Here is a 21,741-nt window from a genome sequence, read left to right as displayed (position 1 = left end):
GAGTCCACGATGGCCTCAGTCACTCATGGGTTTTGGGGTCGTGGTTATCCTTAAGATCTAAGGATTGAACCCAACTACTGCAAGTAGAGGATGCATCCGAATATGGGCCTAGTAGGGTTCTCCCAGTTGAAACACACTGCCCTACTATGGATAGGGTCAACAGGCCTCTGGGGTATCTAAAATACATAGAATAATCAACCCCCAGAACGTCGCGTTGATGCCCGGACAATAGCTCTACCTGCGTACCAAAGGCGGGAGCGGTTAATTATCAAACAATGCATTAGTTCTAGGTACAGCGATGCTTTGAATGTATGAGTGGATGACGTGTTGAGTCAGTCCTGCATAACCTTTGTGAAGGTGTCATGTTCGGTATACTACTGGACCGACTGGGCAAAGACCCGTGTTGTATCCGCACGACTAAGCGAAGCTCGAGGAGTTGTCCTTAGATGCGTGGGATACGGATGTGCCAAGTATGAAGACTTGAGCTAGACATCACTTTGAGACCCGGAAGAGGTCATGGCTAAGTCATGGAGACTTAAGCGGCTATTCAAATCACAGCCCTGAAAAGGCTTGCTCTAAGTCATGAAGACTCGAGCGGATGTTCAACTCATAGCCCTGAGGAGGCTCTTGCGATATACGCTAAGTCTTGGAGGCTTGAGCGTCGTTATTGCGCATTGCGACCCTGAGTGGTCATTATCGTGCTTGAGTTGAATGGTTACATGATTGCATGCTTACCAGACCATCAGTGGTTCTGACCCCGTTTCATGGGGATTTCAGGTGTTGTACCTGCGTGGCGATATGCGGAGCAAGGCAGCATCGAGTTCCAGGGTTTCTCTAGACAGAGTTGTACTGCTTCCTTTTATTGAACCTATACTGCTTTTCCAAGCAGTGATGTTGTAATAAACAAGTGGTTTTCGATAAAATGGAACACTTTGGTGGTCAATGAGTTGCTTTGCCACATACCTGCAACGTGCTCGGGGTTTTCTAAAACTGATGACTCATTATCGTCTTATTCCGCTGCTAAAAGCTTTTCTAAGTTCCGCTGCAATGAAAAAAAAAAAAAAAATTCATGAAAATTTTAACTTAGCTTTGTTTTGGAAATCCGGGGCGTTACAGATACTAGCGTGATAACTATTGTTGTAGGCAAACTCGACCAAACACAAGTGTGAATCCCAATCACCTTTCCAGTCGAGCATACAAGCCCGCAACATATCTTCAAGCATCTGAATCGTTCTCTCTGACTGGCTATCAGTCTGAGGGTGAAAGGCTGTGCTGAACTTTAACTTCGTGCCCAAAGCTGACTGCAACTGTCCCGACAATCGCGACGTGAATCTGGGATCATGATCCGAAATGATAGATGTAGGTACACCATGTAACCGTACAATCTCTCGGATATACAAGTCTGCTAAGCTCTCAAGCGGCTGACTGATCCGGATAGTTAAGAAGTGAGCAGACTTAGTGAGTCTGTCCACAATCACCCATATCGCATCGTGCTTTCGCCTGGTTCGCGGCAAACCTACCACGAAATCCATCGTGATATCCTCCCATTTCCACTGAGGAATCTCAATCCTCTGCATGGAGCCACCAGAACGTTGGTGCTCGATCTTGATTTGCTGACAAGTCAAACACCTCAAAACATACGTTGCGACTTCGCGCTTCATCCCGTTCCACCAATACCTTCGTTGAAGATCCTTAAACATCTTAGTACCACCAGGATGGACGGTGTACTTCGATAGATGTGCCTCATCAAGAATCTCCTTTCTCAACTCGGGGTCATTTGGCACCCAAAGTCGATCCTTCATGGGGATACAACCGCTATCGTCTATGCGAAAGACTGAGCCCTCTTCACGAGTTCGGTCCACAAACTTCTGATATTGAGCATTCCACTTCTGTGCCTCGATAACCTTAGGCAAGAACTCTGATCGGATGGCCAACCCAGACAGTCTGATCGTTCTGTCTCCGATCGCGAATGGCTTCCAAGCCACGAAATCTTCGACCAACTTCTGGCTCCACACAAGACTAGCCAGAACACTGCTCGATTTGCGACTAAGCGCATCTGCAACAACGTTCGCCTTACCAGGGTGATAAGACAACGTAAACTCATAGTCCTTAATAAACTCGAGCCAACGACGCTGTCTCATATTCAATTCCTTTTGGGAAAATAAATACTTGAGACTCTTGTGGTCAGAAAAGACCTCGAACGTATCTCCGTACAGATAGTGTCGCCAGGAGTTCAAGGCGAACACCACAGCTGCTAACTCCAAGTCATGGGTCGGGTAATTTCTCTCGTGAATCTTCATCTGCCGCGAAGCATACGCAATAACATGACCATGCTGCATGAGCACGCATCCCAATCTTGTACCCGAGGCGTTTGTATACACCACAAAACCGCCTCTACCAGAAGGTAAAGCTTACACCGGAGAGGTAGTCAGCTTCGTATTCAGGATCTGAAAACTCTCTTTGCAAGAGTCAGTCCACTCGAACTTGACTCTCTTACGCAGGAGCTTCATCAAAGGAAGCACAATCCTGGAGAAGTCCTGTATAAAACGCCGGTAGTAACTAGCTAACCCGAGAAAACTGCGAATATCGGTAACAGACTGAGGCTGCTTCCAGTTCAACACTGCTTCGACCTTTGCTGGATCAACTGACACACCATCACTGGATATCACATGACCCAAAAACATAACTCGTCGAAGCCAAAACTCGCACTTGGAGAACTTGTCGAACAATCTGTGCTCCCGAAGTACTCCCAACACAATACGCAGATGCTCTCGGTGCTGCTCAGGGGTCTCTGAGTAGATCAAGATATCATCGATAAATACGATCACAAATGTATCCACAAATGGACGGAAAATGCGATTCATCAAATCCATGAATGTTGCTGGTGCATTTGTGAGCCCAAAAGGCATCATAACGAACTTGTACAACCCGTACCTAGTTCGAAAAGCCGTCTTCGAGACATCTTCTTCTTTGATCCGCAGTTGATGATAATTGTAAACACCCCAAATTTTCACCCTTATCCAGTGCTTACATTTCATGTGTCATTGCTTATCATTGCATGAATTCAGCATATCATTGCATTGCATAGCATAACATTGCATGTCATTACATCTCATCTTCGAGATCCAACACTCCTGTTTTCAAAATATTCAATCCAGATTTGAGTTTTAAAACTTTTCTTTCAAAAATCAATATTAAAACCTGGGTTTTTAATCAACATTGTGTCATTTGCCAAACCCCAGGACCTTATATTTTGAAGTATTTTCTCAGAAAACAATCTGGATTCATTTCAACTCAATTTCAATTGATTTCAATTCTCAGATGAGACCCATTTAGGTGGTGTCGCTTCTAGATTCCTTCATTTATCAAAAATCTCAAAAATTTTAGAGTCCTAATTGGATCAGGACTCTTTTTCCAGAGTCCTAGTCGGATCAAAACTCTACTTTTCACTACCTTTTTACCTGTTTTCGGAGAAAACCTTTCAAAATCTTCTGTTTTGGCCAAAATCTTAGAGTCCTAGTTGGATCAGGACTCTTCTTCAAGAGTCCAGTCGGATCAGGACTCTTCTTCAGAGTTTTAATCGGATTAGAACTCTAATCTTTCACAACCATTTTCAATCAAATCTTTCAAAATCTTTCAAAATGAGTCAGAAACTCAGAGTTTTAGTCAAAACAGGACTCTGTTCAGAGAGTCCTAGTTGGATCAGGACTCCGATCCTGATTTCAAATTTTGAAAGAATCTTTCAAAAATCTTTTCATCTATCAAAACTGTTGCGCTTTTATCAAAGAATTTTAAAATTCTGAGGTTTTATCTCAGAGTCCTGATCAAATTAGGACTCTACCCCAGAGTCCTGATCGAAGTAGGATTCAATCCAAAATTGATTTTCTCACTTCATTTTCACTGGTTTTCAAAAGCTTTGCTTAAATTCCATCACTTATCAGAAAATCTAACAATATAAGAGTCCTAGTTCAATCAGGACTCTGTTCTCAGAGTCTCAGTTGAATCAGAACTCTGGTTTATTCCAATATTTGTTATTATTTTAACTATTTTCACAAGTTCTTTCAACTGTTTTTCAGAAAATACCAAAAAAATCTAGAGTTTTAGTCCGATCAGGACTCTGTCCCAGAGTCCCAGTCCAGTCAGGAGTCTATTTTGAAGTCTGTTTTTATTCCATTTTCATTTGTTTCCATTCATTTTCAAAAAAATTAGGTCATTTTGCAGAGTCCAGTTAGTTCAGGACTCTATGTCAGAGTTCTGATCGAGTTAGGAGTCTAACCCTGACTGTATTTTTGACTTGTTTCACCATTTTCTGATAAAAACTTTCAAAAGCCTTTTATTTGGCTTTTTAAAATCTAAAATCTCAGAATCCTAAGAGTTTAAGACTCTAACATGGAGTTCCAGTTCGCCTGAGACTCTATTTTCAAAAATCTTGAATTTTAATTATTAATTTTAACCTCTTTTCAAAGGTATTTTCAGTGTTTATTTCAAAATTTGCAAAAATCGATGTGGGCCCACTCAGTTGAAACCATATCCAGAGGGGTTTTGACCCAGTTAGAACCCTATGTCATTTCAAAACTTTTAATTTCAAGCTTACTTTTGAAAATCTTTTGAAAACTTTCGCAATTTCAAGTTTTAAAATCATTTTTCCTTTTTTTTTTTGAAAAACTCAAGTAGGGCCCACTCGGGGTGGCACCATATTCGAGTAAGTCAGGGCTAGACTAGGGTTAGTCAGTGTCTTGGTTAGTGTCAGAAGTTTAGAAGAGTCAAAACCATTTTGAAAACTCATTTTGAAAATTAGTTTTTAAAACTAGTGTTTTTAAATTTTTTTAAAGGTGTTTTAAAAACCCAAATGTGAAGGATGCCAAGTGGCATCACATTTGGGGGATTTCTAGGATAGACTAGGGGTTAATTAGGCATTAGTTTAGATAATTTAAGCTACGGGTAGGATAGTAACTACACCCCAAAATCGCCCCCCCCCCCCCTTAGAGAGTCCAATTTTTTTAAAAAAACTTGATTTTTAAACCTAATTTCTTTTTATAAATAGAAAGAGAGTGGGGGACGATTTTCACTATTCACCTTTGAGGCTTCTTGGAGCTTCTCTCTCCTCTCCAGCCCTTCCTCCATTGCTGCAACTCGAAGGTATGAACTTCTTCACTTTTATTTATTTTATTTAATGTTTTTAATGCTTTAAACCTAGATTTAGCCTTGGATGCTCCTCCTTATGAAGATTCAACCATGATCCAACCTCAAGAACCATCAAGAATGGTCCAAGAAGATGATCTAACCCTGTTTTGTGTGATTTACAGGGATTTTAATCCATTAAAAGTGATTTAAGTATGATTCTTCGCATTATTAACCAATAAAATACATGATTTACCCTTTTAATGGGTCAAATCCATGTGTTTAAGGGTGAAATCAAATTCCAGCCATTGATTCCTTGATTTTATTTTATTTATTTGTTTATTCATGCTTATTTTACATTTTTCAGCATAGAAATAATTTTTATTTACTGTTTTATGGTTTGTTTTATTGTTTTTCATTAGTTAATGCATGATTTCTTAAGTTTCTTAGATTTCTGTGTGTTTTTTAGTTTAGAACAGTAAAAAGCATGCTGTTTCGGATTGAAATATTCGTTGTTTATTTATGATTTTTTTATATGTGATGCATGCATATCTAAAAGAACTACTGTAAAAAAATCAAAGTTTTGGACCTCGGAAACCCTGTCAGAAAAATCAGACATCAAATCGGGTTTTTAAATCTTTAAAATTGAAGTTAAAATCAAGAAGGTAACTTGCTGTGATGATATTTTTCTCATCTTATATCCGATTTTAGATCTGTAAAGTGCCATGGATTCATATTGATTAGATATAGCTACTGTGAAATTTTTAGAATTTTTGATTGCTGTTTAGTATTTTTCCTCTGTCAGAGATTCTGAATTTCAATTTAAAACTCGTTAGGGTTTACCAAAACCCTAATCAGACTTGTGTTATTCATAAATCCCAAACCACAGATCCGATTCATAATCTGTAAAAAGTGAGTATTATTATTTTTTTGTATAATGTTTACTGCTAAAATATCAGATATTTTAGATCAGTATTTCTATTTATCCAGAAATTATCAATTGAAAGTATCTGTTTTAACCCCTGTTAAATTTGTTAGATTTTAGTTCAGATTGCCGGAAGGGTTTCTCTCTAACCGAAGATGCTTTTTCCGATCTGTATATTGGGAAATATTTGTTTTTCTTGCTAGTTTGTCTCTGTAAAATTTCATAGATTTTGATGAAATATTGACCCTTGATTCAGGTCTAACTCTGAAACTAGTTGGTGAACTAGGTCAAAAATAGCATATTTTTAAGGTTTGATGCAATTTTCGGGTTAATTTAATGTCAAAAAAAAAAAATTATAATTCTAATTCAAAATTAGGGTTACAAAAAGTGTAGGTACCAAATTTTATGAATTTTTGAATCTGATTGATGGCTGAATTAAGCAAATTGCAAAACCGGGTTCCTGAAAGATCCAAAAACACTGCCAAAATCACAGTTTTTGTGATATTCTTGGATTTTCGTGCATAAGCATATATTTTTAGGGTTTAATCATATTCATAATCATATTAGGATACTTTAGGTCAAATTTGATGTTAATTTGATTTCATTTAGTCCTTAAAACCCAAGTTTTTACCAAAATCTATTTCAGAAAACCCTGATTTCAAGGCCATAGTCTTGCTATCAGGGGCAATTTGGTCATTTGACCTCAATTTCGAAATCCCTAACCTTAGTTTTCATGTGTTTAAGTATGTCATATCATATTTTATCCTAGTTTATTTGCATTTTGATCATGCATATATTTTAGGGATTTTACATATAAAAATATGCATGATTTCATGAGAAAATGATTTAAAAACCCAATTTTATGTTAGTTTCGAGTAAATGTGCTAAAATGATTTAAAAATAGAAAATGCATGAAAAATAGTTTTATTTTACATTTTAATGCCTATTTTAGTGTTTGACATAATTGTAGTAGTTTAGTTTTTTTTGAAAATCATAAAAAAAAAAATTAGAGTTAAAATAGACTTAGTTTTGTATTTTCTAAAACATAGTCATTTTGAGGTATTTTGTAAATAACTTTTTGAAGAGAGGTTTTTGAAATGAAATTTTACAAAGAAGAGGGACTTATGGAGAAAAGTTCAAAATTATAAATATGATACGTAGGGGGAAGAGAGGCTTGTCTTCTCTCTTTTGCCTAAGCCCTCTCTTCTTTCCCTTCCTCTCCACCTCTTCTTACCTCTTCTTCTTCTTCTCCCTATTTTCCCCTCTTTTTCTCATCTTCTTTCCGGTGGAGAATTCCTACAACAGCTGAAGCAAGAAAGAGGATTCCAACCTCTCTTCTAACCCCTCCATTTACGGTGAGTTTTTCTTCTTCCTATTTTCTTCTTCTTCTTCTTCTTCTTCTTCTTCCTCTTCTTCTCTTCTCTAATTCTTTCTTCTATGTTTCAATAGAATAGTTATCTGGAATAAAATCAAAACAAAATAAAATTGTAGCATTTATGATTCATTCTGAAAATGTAGATTCAAAAAGAAAATTCTAGATTTCACTGTAATTTGTAGTTCATATGTAGTGCATAGTATTAATTTTTTTCTGCATTGATAATAAAATCGATGAAGCTTTAGCATCATTTGAACATTAATTTTTCAAATTCACTCAATCCGGTAATCAATAGCAATTTGTGATCGATCATCGGATGCCTGGAGTAATTACATTCAATCAAATGGAATTTTGATGACTGATCGGGGAAATTAAAACTGGAATGAATCTGATCCGTGTTGTTGATAAAATTCTAGCGAATGAATGTTTTTGCTTCTGATAAATCAAGTTTTGTTGATGTAACGATCTGAATCTATCGATCGATTACCTAATATTGATCGATCAGAAGAGGAGATTACCTTCAGTCGCCAGATTTTCCCTTCAGCCACCGCAGATTATCTTCAGCCACCGCAGATTACCTTCAGCCGCCGGAGATTACCTTCAGCCACCGGAGATTACCTTCAGTCGCCAGATCTTCCCTTCAGCCGGCGGAGCATTTAGATCATCTGGATCTAAAGTCATTAATAAATTTTTACAAAATGTTAATCGATCATCTGGATCGATCAAAGTTGATTCAAAGGATTCTGTCTCTGGTGATGAAATCATAATAGTTGATCGGATGAATGTTTGATTCCAAAGCAATCGGCTATCTGAATCATTTTTAATTTTTTCTTCTGATTTTAACATCAAAGAAAAAATAATCACCAGCCGTATTGAGATTTATCTGATGTTCATTGCATTCTCCAGTGATTGACTGCCGTTTATGGATTTGTCCAGCAAGTGATTGTTTTCCGGCAAGTAATTGTTTTCCGGCAAGTGATGTTTCGAAATATAAGTGAAGATTTAAAGATTAGTAGTTGAATGTCTGAATTTTATCAAACATCGATTGAATGTCTGCAGTTTTTATTTGATCTTAAATTGATTTCAGGCTGAGTGAGTTGTCCAATTTTTTATTATCATGTTCTAAAGTTTTTCAACATCTCTGCTACCGGCAATAGATTGCCGGATCTGTTCGGCAATCTGGAATGTTTTTGAATATTGCATTACTGGTGAAAATCTATTAGTTGCTGCATTTCTGGTGATTCTCTTGCTTGAATGACATCCTCTTGCCCGAATCCCCTGATTTAACTGGAACAACTTCACGATTACCGTGAAGAGGTGAATCCGGTGGTTTATTTCTTGAGCCACCGTGAAATGTATTTCACGATTGGTATTCATTGCTTCAACTGGAATTAAATTTCATTTCACCAATGTTATTTCAAATCAAGAAAGAGGATTGTTTCTCGTAAATGTGAAAGAAATTGGGTTTTGATTTCAATGTGAGTGTGAAAGAAACTGATTTTCAGTTAGTTTATTACTGAATTTTTTTTAGTGACTGATATATTTTTTTCTGAGTGTTTTTTCTGGTTGATCGACTGTTTGGAATCCATTGAAGTTAATGTAGTTGATATTTGTAATATTTGAGCTGTAAATTGTGTTTGAATTCCAGCAGTGATTGAAGAACTGGATTTATTCCAGCCGGTTATGAATAGTAAAATTCTATAGTCTGAAATTCATTTGAAAATTGGATGGATGTTTGCAGCTTGAAAGTTTGATTTTCAATGTGATTTGGATGGTTGAAATACAAAGTATGTAATGAGTTCATTGTTAATTGTTTTGTAATTAGCTTAGTTAGTTGATTAGCATATCTTGGTTTGTAGTGTAGAGTTCTTTCATACTATATTTTAGTTTTTTTTTACTATTAGCAATTAGTTAATTTGGATGTTCTGTTTAGTAGATTTTCTACTTCTTTTTCTTGTACTGCTCGTGTCCTTTTTGAATTGTGCAGGATCGCACAGAAGAGGAGCAGAAGTGACTACATGACATACGAGATGCAAGATTAGAAGATTTTTACTTTTAAATTCAGAATTAGAATTTTAATTGGGTTTATAAATATTGCACTTTACGCCCTCTGCGAAGGGTATTCATTTGTTGTAATAGTTAGTTGTCTTTACTTTTCTTGAATATTTTACATTTCAAATAATTCGGCAATAAAGATTAGTTTAGATTTGTGTACTTGAATACGATATATTCCCGTTCCCTGAGTTCGACCCGGTCTCATCCACTAGTGAGAACCGGTTTTTATTATTTGATGTCTGGTTTTCACATGCTTTTCATATAAAAATCTTTTCAAAATTACAATGATTTAAAAGAAGACATCAAATTTTTGGCGCCGTTGCCGGGGAACGGCGTAATATTAGTATTCGCTTTATTGCCTAGTGTTTGTGTGCATTTAGGTTTAGAACCACGTATGTGCATATCTTAGAGACGAGCTTACTTTTCTGCACAGCCCACCTATTAGGATTCCCTTAGAGGTGACTGTGTATGATTGGTACCGTACACATAGATTTTATATTTCTATGCATAATCTCTTTTATGTGTAACTGCGTGGTGTTTGTTTAGTTTTTGTTGTTTTTAGTTTACTCGCTTTGTGGTTTGCGTGGTTTGGCCGCTTAGTGCGTTAGTTAGGTAGAAAACCCAAAGTTAGGACGTGTGCTACACCGGTCTACTCCAAGGTGTATGCAAGGGCGACGCTCACTTGACCCTGAGTTGGTAGAGCCGATTGAGGACCCGAGTCCCTTATTAGGAGAGCCCAAAGATCTGCAACCATGGCTGAGAATCAGCAGATTACTCGTCCCCTTAGGGAGTACTTCATGCCTAACACCTATACTCCCGCTTCCTGCATCACAAGACCTGATGTAGGAGCAAATCAGTTTGAGATTAAGGCCAGTGTAATCCAAATGTTACCCTCATTTTATGGCCTTAGTAATGAAGACCCATATCATCATCTAGATGAATTTTTAGAGATTTGCTCGACAGTGCGAATCAACAACTTTGGAGATGATGCGATGAGGTTGACCCTGTTCCCCTTCTCTCTAAAGGACAAAGCGAAGAGTTGGTTAAAATCATTAGATACTGTTCGAATTACCACTTGGGAACATATGCAAAGAGAATTTTTAAAAAAATACTTCCCAATTGGTAAAACGAATCAGTTTCGTAAAGCTATAACCATTTTTTCTCAAATTGAGGGAGAACAATTTCACGAGTCTTGGGAGAGATTGAAAGATCTTCTCCGCAAGTGTCCCCATCACCAGGTGCCTCGTTGGCAGTTGGTGCAGTATTTTTATGATGGGCTTACTGAAAAGCATCGTCAAATGGTTGATTCGTCTTGTGGGGGCACTTTTATGCTCAAGAGTGAGGACGAGGCATGGTCTCTATTCGAGACCTTGAGTGAAAACACGATGCATCATACCTTGTCTTCACGGCTCGATAGGACTACATCTTTGTCTAGTGGTCCTAAGAAAGTTGGGATTTCTGAAGTTGGGTCCGAGTTAGAATTGCGTACCAAGGTTGACCAATTGACTAGGAAGTTAGATCAATTCCTAGCCAATTCTTCAAGAAATCCAATAGAAAGAGTGTGCGAGATATGTGCTAGCCCTGCACACTGTGTTGCGGATTGTCCGGCAGCGCCATTATATCCTGAATTCGTTCAGGAGCAGGTGAATGCTGCCCAAGGTTTTGCTAAACCCATGCCCGATTCATTTACATCTTCATATAACCCAGGTTGGCGAAACCAGTCTATTTTTCAATTCCATCAGCTCTCCCAGACACAGTATAGACCCAGTAACCCTTCACAAGGTTACTCGCACCCCATTTTTCCACAGGTTCATCCCTCAGCCCAACATGCTTATACTCAACCCCTTCCTCATGAGCCTTCATTTAGTCAATCCTTCCAAGATAGGATATTACAAGTTTTGAGCTCCCATACACAGTCAATAGCCAAGCTAGAGACTCAAATGGGACAGTTGGTTGAGACTTTCAATAGGCAAAGCCAGGGGAACCTTCATAGTCATTCTGTTGTCTCAAAGGGAGAGGATTCCATGTCATTTGACTTGCAACCCACTGATTCACATCATAAGCAAGTCGAATCTGTTACATCCCTTCAGTATGGGAAGGCGTGTCACCCCACTCAGGAATCGACTCATGAACCCCATATCATTTATACTGACGAGTCGATCTCCATGATACCTCAGCAGAAGGGGCCAGAATCACAGCATGCATTATCATCATATAGAACCCCATTTTTTCTGCCTGTAGGATCACCAACTGTTTTTAGTAAGCAAGAGGTGCAGATGCAGAAGGTGCTTGACCAAGTCAAGCCTGATCATATTCACCACTTGTTTGAAGTTGCATTAATTGATACTTTGTCGGTCCTAGACTCTCATTTTCTGACCAGTCTCTCACATGAGACTAATCTCAGTTCTTCATGTCAAGAGAGTCATGATACTACATTTGGAGGTAGAAGGGATGGAAACACAGTGCGTAGTGTCACAGATGACACTATTTTCTTTATAGAGCCCGGTTGAGCTTCACTTCATGTCCATTGATCTCATGGACGATGAAGGTTTTTCCAGGGATCCGTCTGGCTGGGGACGTGAAACTTAGCGCTTTATGGGAGGCAACCCATATCTTGTATATTATTAGATTTGATTAGAATTTATAGATTTTATTTTGTTTTTACTTTTTCATGAGTTTTTCATATTCTTTTTGTTTCATTCATGGTTTCATGTTTTGTCATGGGTACATTGCATTCATTACATTCATAGAACGTGCATTTTTAATTCATGTCAGGTCATTCTACTCTTTTCCCTCATTTATTTCTCTCATGTGCATTCACTTAGTTTCATTCAAGCATGGGGGAGTGCCACTGGGACAGTGTCATTCAAGCATGGGGGAGGGTGTAGAGTGCACACCTTGATATTTCTGTTTACGTTCTTGCACATGTTTACACATCTCTCATGAAAAGTAGATTTTTAAAGAAAGAGTTTAAACTTATATGAATGTTATTTCAAATCTGATGTTTTTAGAGGATTTTTTTTAAGCCCCACGAAAATTTTTTCTGACATAGATATAAAAATTATGGTTGTTTATGTGTATTTTGAGGAAATGATGATAGATACATGTTAGAGTTTATTTTGAATCATAAATATGAATATGCATAGTTTTATTTTTGAAAAACTAAGCAAATGAACAAAAGCATAAAAATGAGCTCAAAAAGTGAGAAAAAGCATGCGTTAGGTTGTTTGGATAATTCCACAATCCTTAGTAAATGGAACTTAGATGTAAGTTGAAACTTTTAATTCCATTTTCGAAAAGGAGAGTGGAAAACTTCGTGATCCTAAGTAACTGAGAACAGATACAAGTTGAAATGTTTGACTCTCATGTTATAAGGGTGAATGAAGGAAGTCACTTTTATGTCTTAGTTGATATCTTTTGATATATATTGAAAAAGTATAAAAGATATTGACATTGCACAAGGCATAAAAGCAGACCACACGCAAGCTATAAGAGAAAAATAAGTGCACAAAAAGAAAAAGCGTGAAAAGAAAAAAAAAGAAAGGAAAGAGCTTAAAAAGAAAGAAAAGTTCAATGCTTAGAAGTGTGATTGAGAAAACCTGTGTAGAAAACATATGAGTGAGGATAAGTAAATAATAATATGTTTTTATTGGATTTTCTAAGAATAAAACATAAATAATTGTGATTTTTAGAAAAGTGAAAGAAATTCTTTTTCTGTGGTGGTACATAAAAGACTCTAATTATATTTTGATTTTGAAATAACAGGAAATATTTGTGAAAATAAAGTCTTTGATTACCTACTGATTGTGAGGGTGTGTAATATTATGCATACATGACAGAGATGTTTGTGGGTAGCATCACTGCAAACCCTCACCAGACCTTACTCGTCCACTGGGGTAACCCAAGGGTTGAAAGGGCTTGTTGCATGAGCTAAATGCAACCGTGATTCCTACGAAAGTGAGTTAGGTGATAGTTTGATTTCTTGCATTTTTCTAGTTTGCTCGAGGACTAGCAAAACATAAGCATGGGGGTATTTGATCATGCATATATTTTAGGGATTTTACATATAAAAATATGCATGATTTCATGAGAAAATGATTTAAAAACCCAATTTTATGTTAGTTTCGAGTAAATGTGCTAAAATGATTTAAAAATAGAAAATGCATGAAAAATAGTTTTATTTTACATTTTAATGCCTATTTTAGTGTTTGACATAATTGTAGTAGTTTAGTTTTTTTTGAAAATCATAAAAAAAAAATTAGAGTTAAAATAGACTTAGTTTTGTATTTTCTAAAACATAGTCATTTTGAGGTATTTTGTAAATAACTTTTTGAAGAGAGGTTTTTGAAATGAAATTTTACAAAGAAAAGGGACTTATGGAGAAAAGTTCAAAATTATAAATATGATACGTAGGGGGAAGAGAGGCTTGTCTTCTCTCTTTTGCCTAAGCCCTCTATTCTTTCCCTTCCTCTCCACCTCTTCTTACCTCTTCTTCTTCTTCTCCCTATTTTCCCCTCTTTTTCTCATCTTCATTCCGGTGGAGAATTCCTACAACAGCTGAAGCAAGAAAGAGGATTCCAACCTCTCTTCTAACCCCTCCATTTACGGTGAGTTTTTCTTCTTCCTATTTTCTTCTTCTTCTTCTTCCTCTTCTTCTCTTCTCTAATTCTTTCTTCTATGTTTCAATAGATTAGTTATCTGGAATAAAATCAAAACAAAATAAAATTGTAGCATTTATGATTCATTCTGAAAATGTAGATTCAAAAAGAAAATTCTAGATTTCACTGTAATTTGTAGTTCATATGTAGTGCATAGTATTATTTTTTTTCTGCATTAATAATAAAATCGATGAAGCTTTAGCATCATTTGAACATTAATTTTTCAAATTCACTCAATCCGGTAATCAATAGCAATTTGTGATCGATCATCGGATGCCTGGAGTAATTACATTCAATCAAATGGAATTTTGATGACTGATCGGGGAAATTAAAACTGGAATGAATCTGATCCGTGTTGTTGATAAAATTCTAGCGAATGAATGTTTTTGCTTCTGATAAATCAAGTTTTGTTGATGTAACGATCTGAATCTATCGATCGATTACCTAATATTGATCGATCAGAAGAGGAGATTACCTTCAGTCGCCAGATTTTCCCTTCAGCCACCGCAGATTACCTTCAGCCACCGGAGATTACCTTCAGTCGCCAGATCTTCCCTTTAGCCGGTGGAGCATTTAGATCATCTGGATCTAAAGTCATTAATAAATTTTTACAAAATGTTAATCGATCATCTGGATCGATCAAAGTTGATTCAAAGGATTCTATCTCCGGTGATGAAATCATAATAGTTGATCGGATGAATGTTTGATTCCAAAGCAATCGGCTATCTGAATCATTTTTAATTTTTTCTTCTGATTTTAACATCAAAGAAAAAATAATCACCAGCCGTATTGAGATTTATCTGATGTTCATTGCATTCTCCAGTGATTGACTGCCGTTTATGGATTTGTCCAGCAAGTGATTGTTTTCCGGCAAGTAATTGTTTTCCGGCAAGTGATGTTTCGAAATATAAGTGAAGATCTAAAGATTAGTTGTTGAATGTCTGAATTTTATCAAACATCGATTGAATGTCTGCAGTTTTTATTTGATCTTAAATTGATTTCAGGCTGAGTGAGTCGTCTAATTTTTTATTATCATGTTCTAAAGTTTTTCAACATCTCTGCTACCGGCAATAGATTGCCGGATCTGTTCGGCAATCTGGAATGTTTTTGAATATTGCATTATTGGTGAAAATCTATTAGTTGCTGCATTTCTGGTGATTCTCTTGCTTGAATGACATCCTCTTGCCCGAATCCCCTGATTTAACTGGAACAACTTCACGATTACCGTGAAGAGGTGAATCCGGTGGTTTATTTCTTGAGCCACCGTGAAATGTATTTCACGATTGGTATTCATTGCTTCAACTGGAATTAAATTTCATTTCACCAATGTTATTTCAAATCAAGAAAGAGGATTGTTTCTGGTAAATGTGAAAGAAATTTGGTTTTGATTTCAATGTGAGTGTGAAAGAAACTGATTTTCAGTTAGTTTATTACTGAATTTTTTTTAGTGACTGATATATTTTTTTCTGAGTGTTTTTTCTGGTTGATCGACTGTTTGGAATCCATTGAAGTTAATGTAGTTGATATTTGTAATATTTGAGCTGTAAATTGTGTTTGAATTCCAGCAGTGATTGAAGAACTGGATTTATTCCAGCCGGTTATGAATAGTAAAATTCTATAGTCTGAAATTCATTTGAAAATTGGATGGATGTTTGCAGCTTGAAAGTTTGATTTTCAATGTGATTTGGATGGTTGAAATACAAAGTATGTAATGAGTTCATTGTTAATTGTTTTGTAATTAGCTTAGTTAGTTGATTAGCATATCTTGGTTTGTAGTGTAGAGTTCTTTCATACTATATTTTAGTTTTTTTTTACTATTAGCAATTAGTTAATTTGGATGTTCCGTTTACTAGATTTTCTACTTCTTTTTCTTGTACTGCTCGTGTCCTTTTTGAATTGTGCAGGATCGCACAGAAGAGGAGCAGAAGTGACTACATGACATACGAGATGCAAGATTAGAAGATTTTTACTTTTAAATTCAGAATTAGAATTTTAATTGGGTTTGTAAATATTGCACTTTACGCCCTCTGCGAAGGGTATTCATTTGTTGTAATAGTTAGTTGTCTTTACTTTTCTTGAATATTTTACATTTCAAATAATTCGGCAATAAAGATTAGTTTAGATTTGTGTACTTGAATACGATATATTCCCGTTCCCTGAGTTCGACCCGGTCTCATCCACTAGTGAGAACCGGTTTTTATTATTTGATGTCTGGTTTTCACATGCTTTTCATATAAAAATCTTTTCAAAATTACAACGATTTAAAAGAAGACATCAAATTTGAATTTCAAAACTTGCATTTTATCAAATATCTTTCTGAAAACCGTAATTTCAAGGCCATAGTCTTGTTATTAGGGGTATTTTGGTCATTTTGACCCCAATTTCGAAATTTCATATCTTATCTTCCTTATTTATTCAATTTTATTTCATACTTTATCATTTTGATTTAAGGGAATCATGGCAAAAAGGCTTATATCTAGCAAAATCCAGCAATTTCCTGATATTGCTAGATAAATCTAGAAAAGCCAACATATCATCACTAACAAAGTTTTCTAGTTTTGCAGGTACATTGAAGACTTTATTTTTCATGTATTTAAATTTCAATAGTGATGTAAACTAAATTAAACTTTAGAATAAGAATTTACATTTCCTGCTTAGCTTAGGCAGCATTGCATATAGTTTATTTTTTTAAATAATGTTAATGTGTGATGGATGATGATTCATGCATATTCAAACTCACTATGGTCTACACGAATGGCACATACACTAGCTTTTATGAAGTTTATAAACTTGGTGGAATTCGTATTTATGGCCATAGTCAGAATATGAAGGATATCTAGATTTATGATCTTCACATTAGCCACATTCAGCCTACACTCTTAGGCTAATTTCAAAATGCACTGCATTTCTCAAAAATACAAAGAGTTTTTCCCAATTCCTCAAAATCATATTCATTCATTTCATGAATTTTCCAATTCCAATTCAAATTCCAAGTCAAAGGAATCGAATTCTTCAAAATTTCCTAAGTCTTACTCAAAATCAATTTTCTCAAAATATGGATTTGCCAATGATATTTCAAGTATTTCCAAAGTTCCAAATTTGATTTTCTAAGTTAGATTTTCAATTTTAAAGTTTGAATGCAAAGAAATCGAGTTTTTCAAAGTTATTTCACATTTCTTAAAATCGATTTTCGCAAAATCCTTATATTTCTTCAGAAATCGATTTTCACTTTCTCAAATACAGCATCTCAAAAATAATTCACAATTTTCAAAGAGTTTATTTTCCAAGAATCTTCCAAATATTTTCCAATCTTTGAAGCAAACATCATGTTTTCAAATGTGCATTTTTAGAAATTCATAGCACATGCCTGATTCTTTGTGCATTTAGGAATTAGAATATGGTTTAGACAAGTTGAACAAAGCAAAGCAGTAGATTGATCCTTGGTTCGATTACCCCTGTTAAAGGTGGCAGGAACGGTCGAACCTCGTACCGACAGGCGAGTCCCATTTTTCAGAATTATCCCGCATTTTAAAACGGAGGCGAGTTATTTTCAAAAACTTTTCAAAGGTCAGTTTGACTCGCAAAAAGTTAAAAATTTTGCGATGATAACAGGTTTGGCGACCGTGATGGGACCTGTCTTCGCCTGATCAATCTAATGCTCTACTTAGTTCAAATTGTCAAAATCGATTTCCATGGAATGTCAGCTTTGCTTTATGATATCATGTGAACCTAGGAGCCTAGACCTGAACCCAGCTGACATGGAATGCATATAGACTAGGTATGGTTTGGTAGGACCATATTGAGGAGAATTATTCATGCTCACATAGACTTAAGTCTAATACAACACTCCTCAATTTAGGAATTGTATAAAAACAATGTATGCTTCTTCAAATTTTTTCAAAATCTATCTCTTTAGGACTTAGAGCCTTCTATTTGCTTGCATGTGCTCATATTTTTCAAAAACCACCCCACCTATATTGTCCCGGTCTTCACGTTGCTGGGCTCTCTTCGAGAACCATAGTTCGGGACAGAGCCTCACAACTGGGCCACCTATTTGGGTGAAAACCCCCTGCCATGTACCAAGGGCCATAGTCCAACGTATATCGGCAGGTGCTCAAGGATGTTGGAAAACTTGAACCTAGAACCGGAGGAATTGATTTTATGCCACGTACATCGAGCCTTGGCTTGAGTATATAGGCATAGCATGATTGGACACAGATGATCTGAACCTTAGAGTTAGGATTAAGGTCCTACAGCTATTTCAAAATTTGTGCATCTAGAGTCAGCTTTTAGGGAATGCTGTATGTGTATACCTGTTGTAATTGAATGTGTTATAGTCATTTCTTTGTTATTTTCCATATTTTCCCAATTTTCTAAAATACTGGACGACTTTTCAAAAATCCCCAATCCATGTCCATGTACTGTCCATGTTTTAAACCCTGGACGATTTTCAAAATACTCCATTTTATGAAGTACTTCCTTATATTTCATTAAACCCTGGACGATTTTCATAAAATTCCTCCAATTTCCTAAAAACTCCAGGTGATTTCCCATCTTCCTATCCTCTGGATCTCGAATCTCCTACTTCATTTTATCCTGCCTGCATTTTTTTTTAAGTCTCTATATTTTTCCAAGTCTTATTCCAAATTTTCCATGTTTTCCAGTCGATTCTGATGGCATCCAGTCAGCTTGATTCAGTCTTCCCCGAGGGTCACATCTCCTACGAGGTGCGACAAGGTCTTCCAGAACATCGAGTCCTCAGCACTGGATCCTTCTTTCCCCGGTGGTACTACTCATGGTTCAAGAACTTCTCTCGTATGTTTCCGGACCACTTGGACGATTGTGGGCTAGAACTGGCGTTCACGGTGGGAAAGCAGACAATTAACGGCAATTTGATCCATGCACTAGCAGAGCGGTGGAATCCGAGCACTTCTACCTTCTGGTTCCCGTGGGGCGAGATGACGGTGCTGATAGATGAATTTTCAGAGATTATGGGATTACCCGAGCCAGCCGGTCAGCCTGAAGACCCATTGGAGAAACAATTTCTGATTAATGTTAAGGGTCTGGACCCTAAGGATGCCTTAGCTCGCATGACAGGACGTAAGTCGTGGCCCTTGATCGAGGAGGATGGAAATGAATATGTGGACCTGCTTGAAATCTACAAACAGTATGGAACATTTGCAGAGGTCAGCTCATTGTCCAGGACAGCTCGAGAGAGAATCCAGCACGCGATGGTTCTGTGCACGGTGGGATTAGCCTTCTTTCCTGATGAGCGGAATTATATAGATATCAGAATAGTTCAGCTTCTAAGGAGATGGGGAAGTCGATAGACCATCCACCTCTCCATAGCCATGGCCGCACTCACTTTTCTATACCGAGGGTTGACCCGTTTCACACTCGGAGAATCAATTCTAGTCGAAGGGTGCACCTACGCATTACAATCTTGGTTCCTCCGGCATGTGCCCGCCCAAGCCAGTTCATTCAGATATAATTGTGAAAAGCTTCTTCCGGTTACTCGATACCGGTTCTTGATCGATAATCTTCAGGAGGAAGAGGTCGTATGGGACTACTTTGATCGTCAGGAATCACCTCCTAGATACACTTATGCATACGGCAAGCGGTTCAGGCTACTTGGTCCATTCTTCTGCGCATACTATCATCCAAAGCGGTGTGTCAGGCAGTTCTCTCAGAGGCAGAAGCGCGTAGAGATTCGTTCACTAGCAGGGGTTCTGCCAGAATTCGATCTCACATCAGATCAGTGGTCCGGAGCATACCATTCTGCCAGACATGGCTGGGATTCCTTTATTACTCTTACTATTTTTCCTGGTCCTCGAGTGTCTTTCGATTATCAGGAGTGGTGGAAAATTGTCCGTCCCCCTCCCCTTTGTCGAGTCTATTATTAATAAAATCATGTCTTCAATAATTTTTTTTTAAATTTCATCCTATCTTGGTTTGACGACCTCGCCTAGGTAACAAGGCATATTTTTCAGTTGTTTATTTTTGCAAAGGAATTACAACGCAATTGTCGTAACTCCAGCGACGACTCAATCCCTAGTAATGGGATATTATTTCAATTGTCTACCAAGATTCGCAACAAATATTTTTCTCCAACCAAATTTCCTTCAAAAACCTAATCAATCAGTTCTACCTTGCAGAGAGCATCAGAGACAAATCACACAGCAACGATGGTCCAATGGCAAGGACCACATTTCTTTAAGATCGGAGGTCGTCTCGATTACAGTACTTTTAAGGACCATCCTCTTTTCCCGCAGTTTGTTAGAACCAAGAAAGGGTTTGACCTGTTACTGAAGCATGGTTATCAGCTTTTCAAAGGATTGGGCAAGAACGGAGATGGCCGACTAGAGCATGTGATCCCTGATCATCATCCGCGCAGGGCAGGACTAGGATTCATGGGCAAAAGATCTCACAAAAATACTGTCTTCATTAAAGGGATCCATTAAAAAATTTCTACCATCTGTCTTTTCTATTTCATTCATTTGATTTCTGCAGTTTGTAGGGACAATGTCCCATTTCAGCTCATTTTAAATGTCCTTATTTCATTTCAAATCTTCAATAAAGTTATCAATTTTCTCGTCTATCTGGATGTCATCTTTCTCTTATTCTTCTGCAATTTGTCTTCAAAATTCATTTGTTCTTATTTTATTTTTTTTTCCCATACAATTTATGTCATAGTGAAGGAACTTTCTCTAAAAGCTATTCCTTTTTAAAATTTCAGAATGTCTTCTCAACCGATAAAAAGATTAGTCATCAATCCTTCAATCTTATCGAAACCGGCAAAGATACATCGGGTCCGGGCAAGAGCACAGGACAGTAAGGTCACAAAGCAGTCAGAAGAAATGACAGAATTTGATTCGTCGCTTCCAGAGTTGCCAGAATTTGCAGCGATTCAGAAACAAGATGAACCATCGACCCTAGTCCAGGACCCGACTGAGGACATCAATATTGGTTCAGAAGATAGTCCGAAAATTCTCAAGATCGGCACCAGCCTAAGTACAGATGAGAAGGAAAGGCTCATTGACTTTCTCAAGCAGTACCAAGAAGTGTTCGCATGGACTTATGAAGATATGCCAGGTTTAGATCCTAAATTGGTGGAACATCGACTCGTTCTGAAGCCTGATGCGAAACCTGTTAAGCATAAGTTAAGAAAAATGGATCCTCGAATCGAGCAACAGGTCAAGGAAGGACTTGAGGACTTGCTTAAAGCAGGATTCATTCGAGCAATAGATTATCCCGACTGGTTGGCAAATATTGTTGCAGTTCCCAAGAAAAATGGCAAAGTGCAAATTTGTATTGACTTTCGCGATCTCAATAAAGCTACTCCAAAGGATGACTATCCACTCCTAAATATTGACCTCCTAGTTGATAGCACGGCTGGGCATGCCATGTTCTCCTTCATGGACGGATACTCCGGATATAATCAGATCAAGTTAGTCGCTCGTGACCAATCCAAAACATCCTTCACTACGCCATGGGGCACTTTCTGTTATACAGTCATGCCGTTTGGGCTCAAGAATGCTGGGGCAACCTATCAGCGTGCAATGACTGTCATTTTCCATGATCAGATGCACAAGACTATGGATGCATAC

The sequence above is a fragment of the Nuphar pumila genome, chromosome 11 (assembly GCF_984573655.1).
Source record: "Nuphar pumila chromosome 11, dmNupPumi1.hap1.1, whole genome shotgun sequence".
NCBI lineage: Eukaryota > Viridiplantae > Streptophyta > Magnoliopsida > Nymphaeales > Nymphaeaceae > Nuphar > Nuphar pumila.
This window is presented reverse-complemented; position numbering follows the sequence as displayed.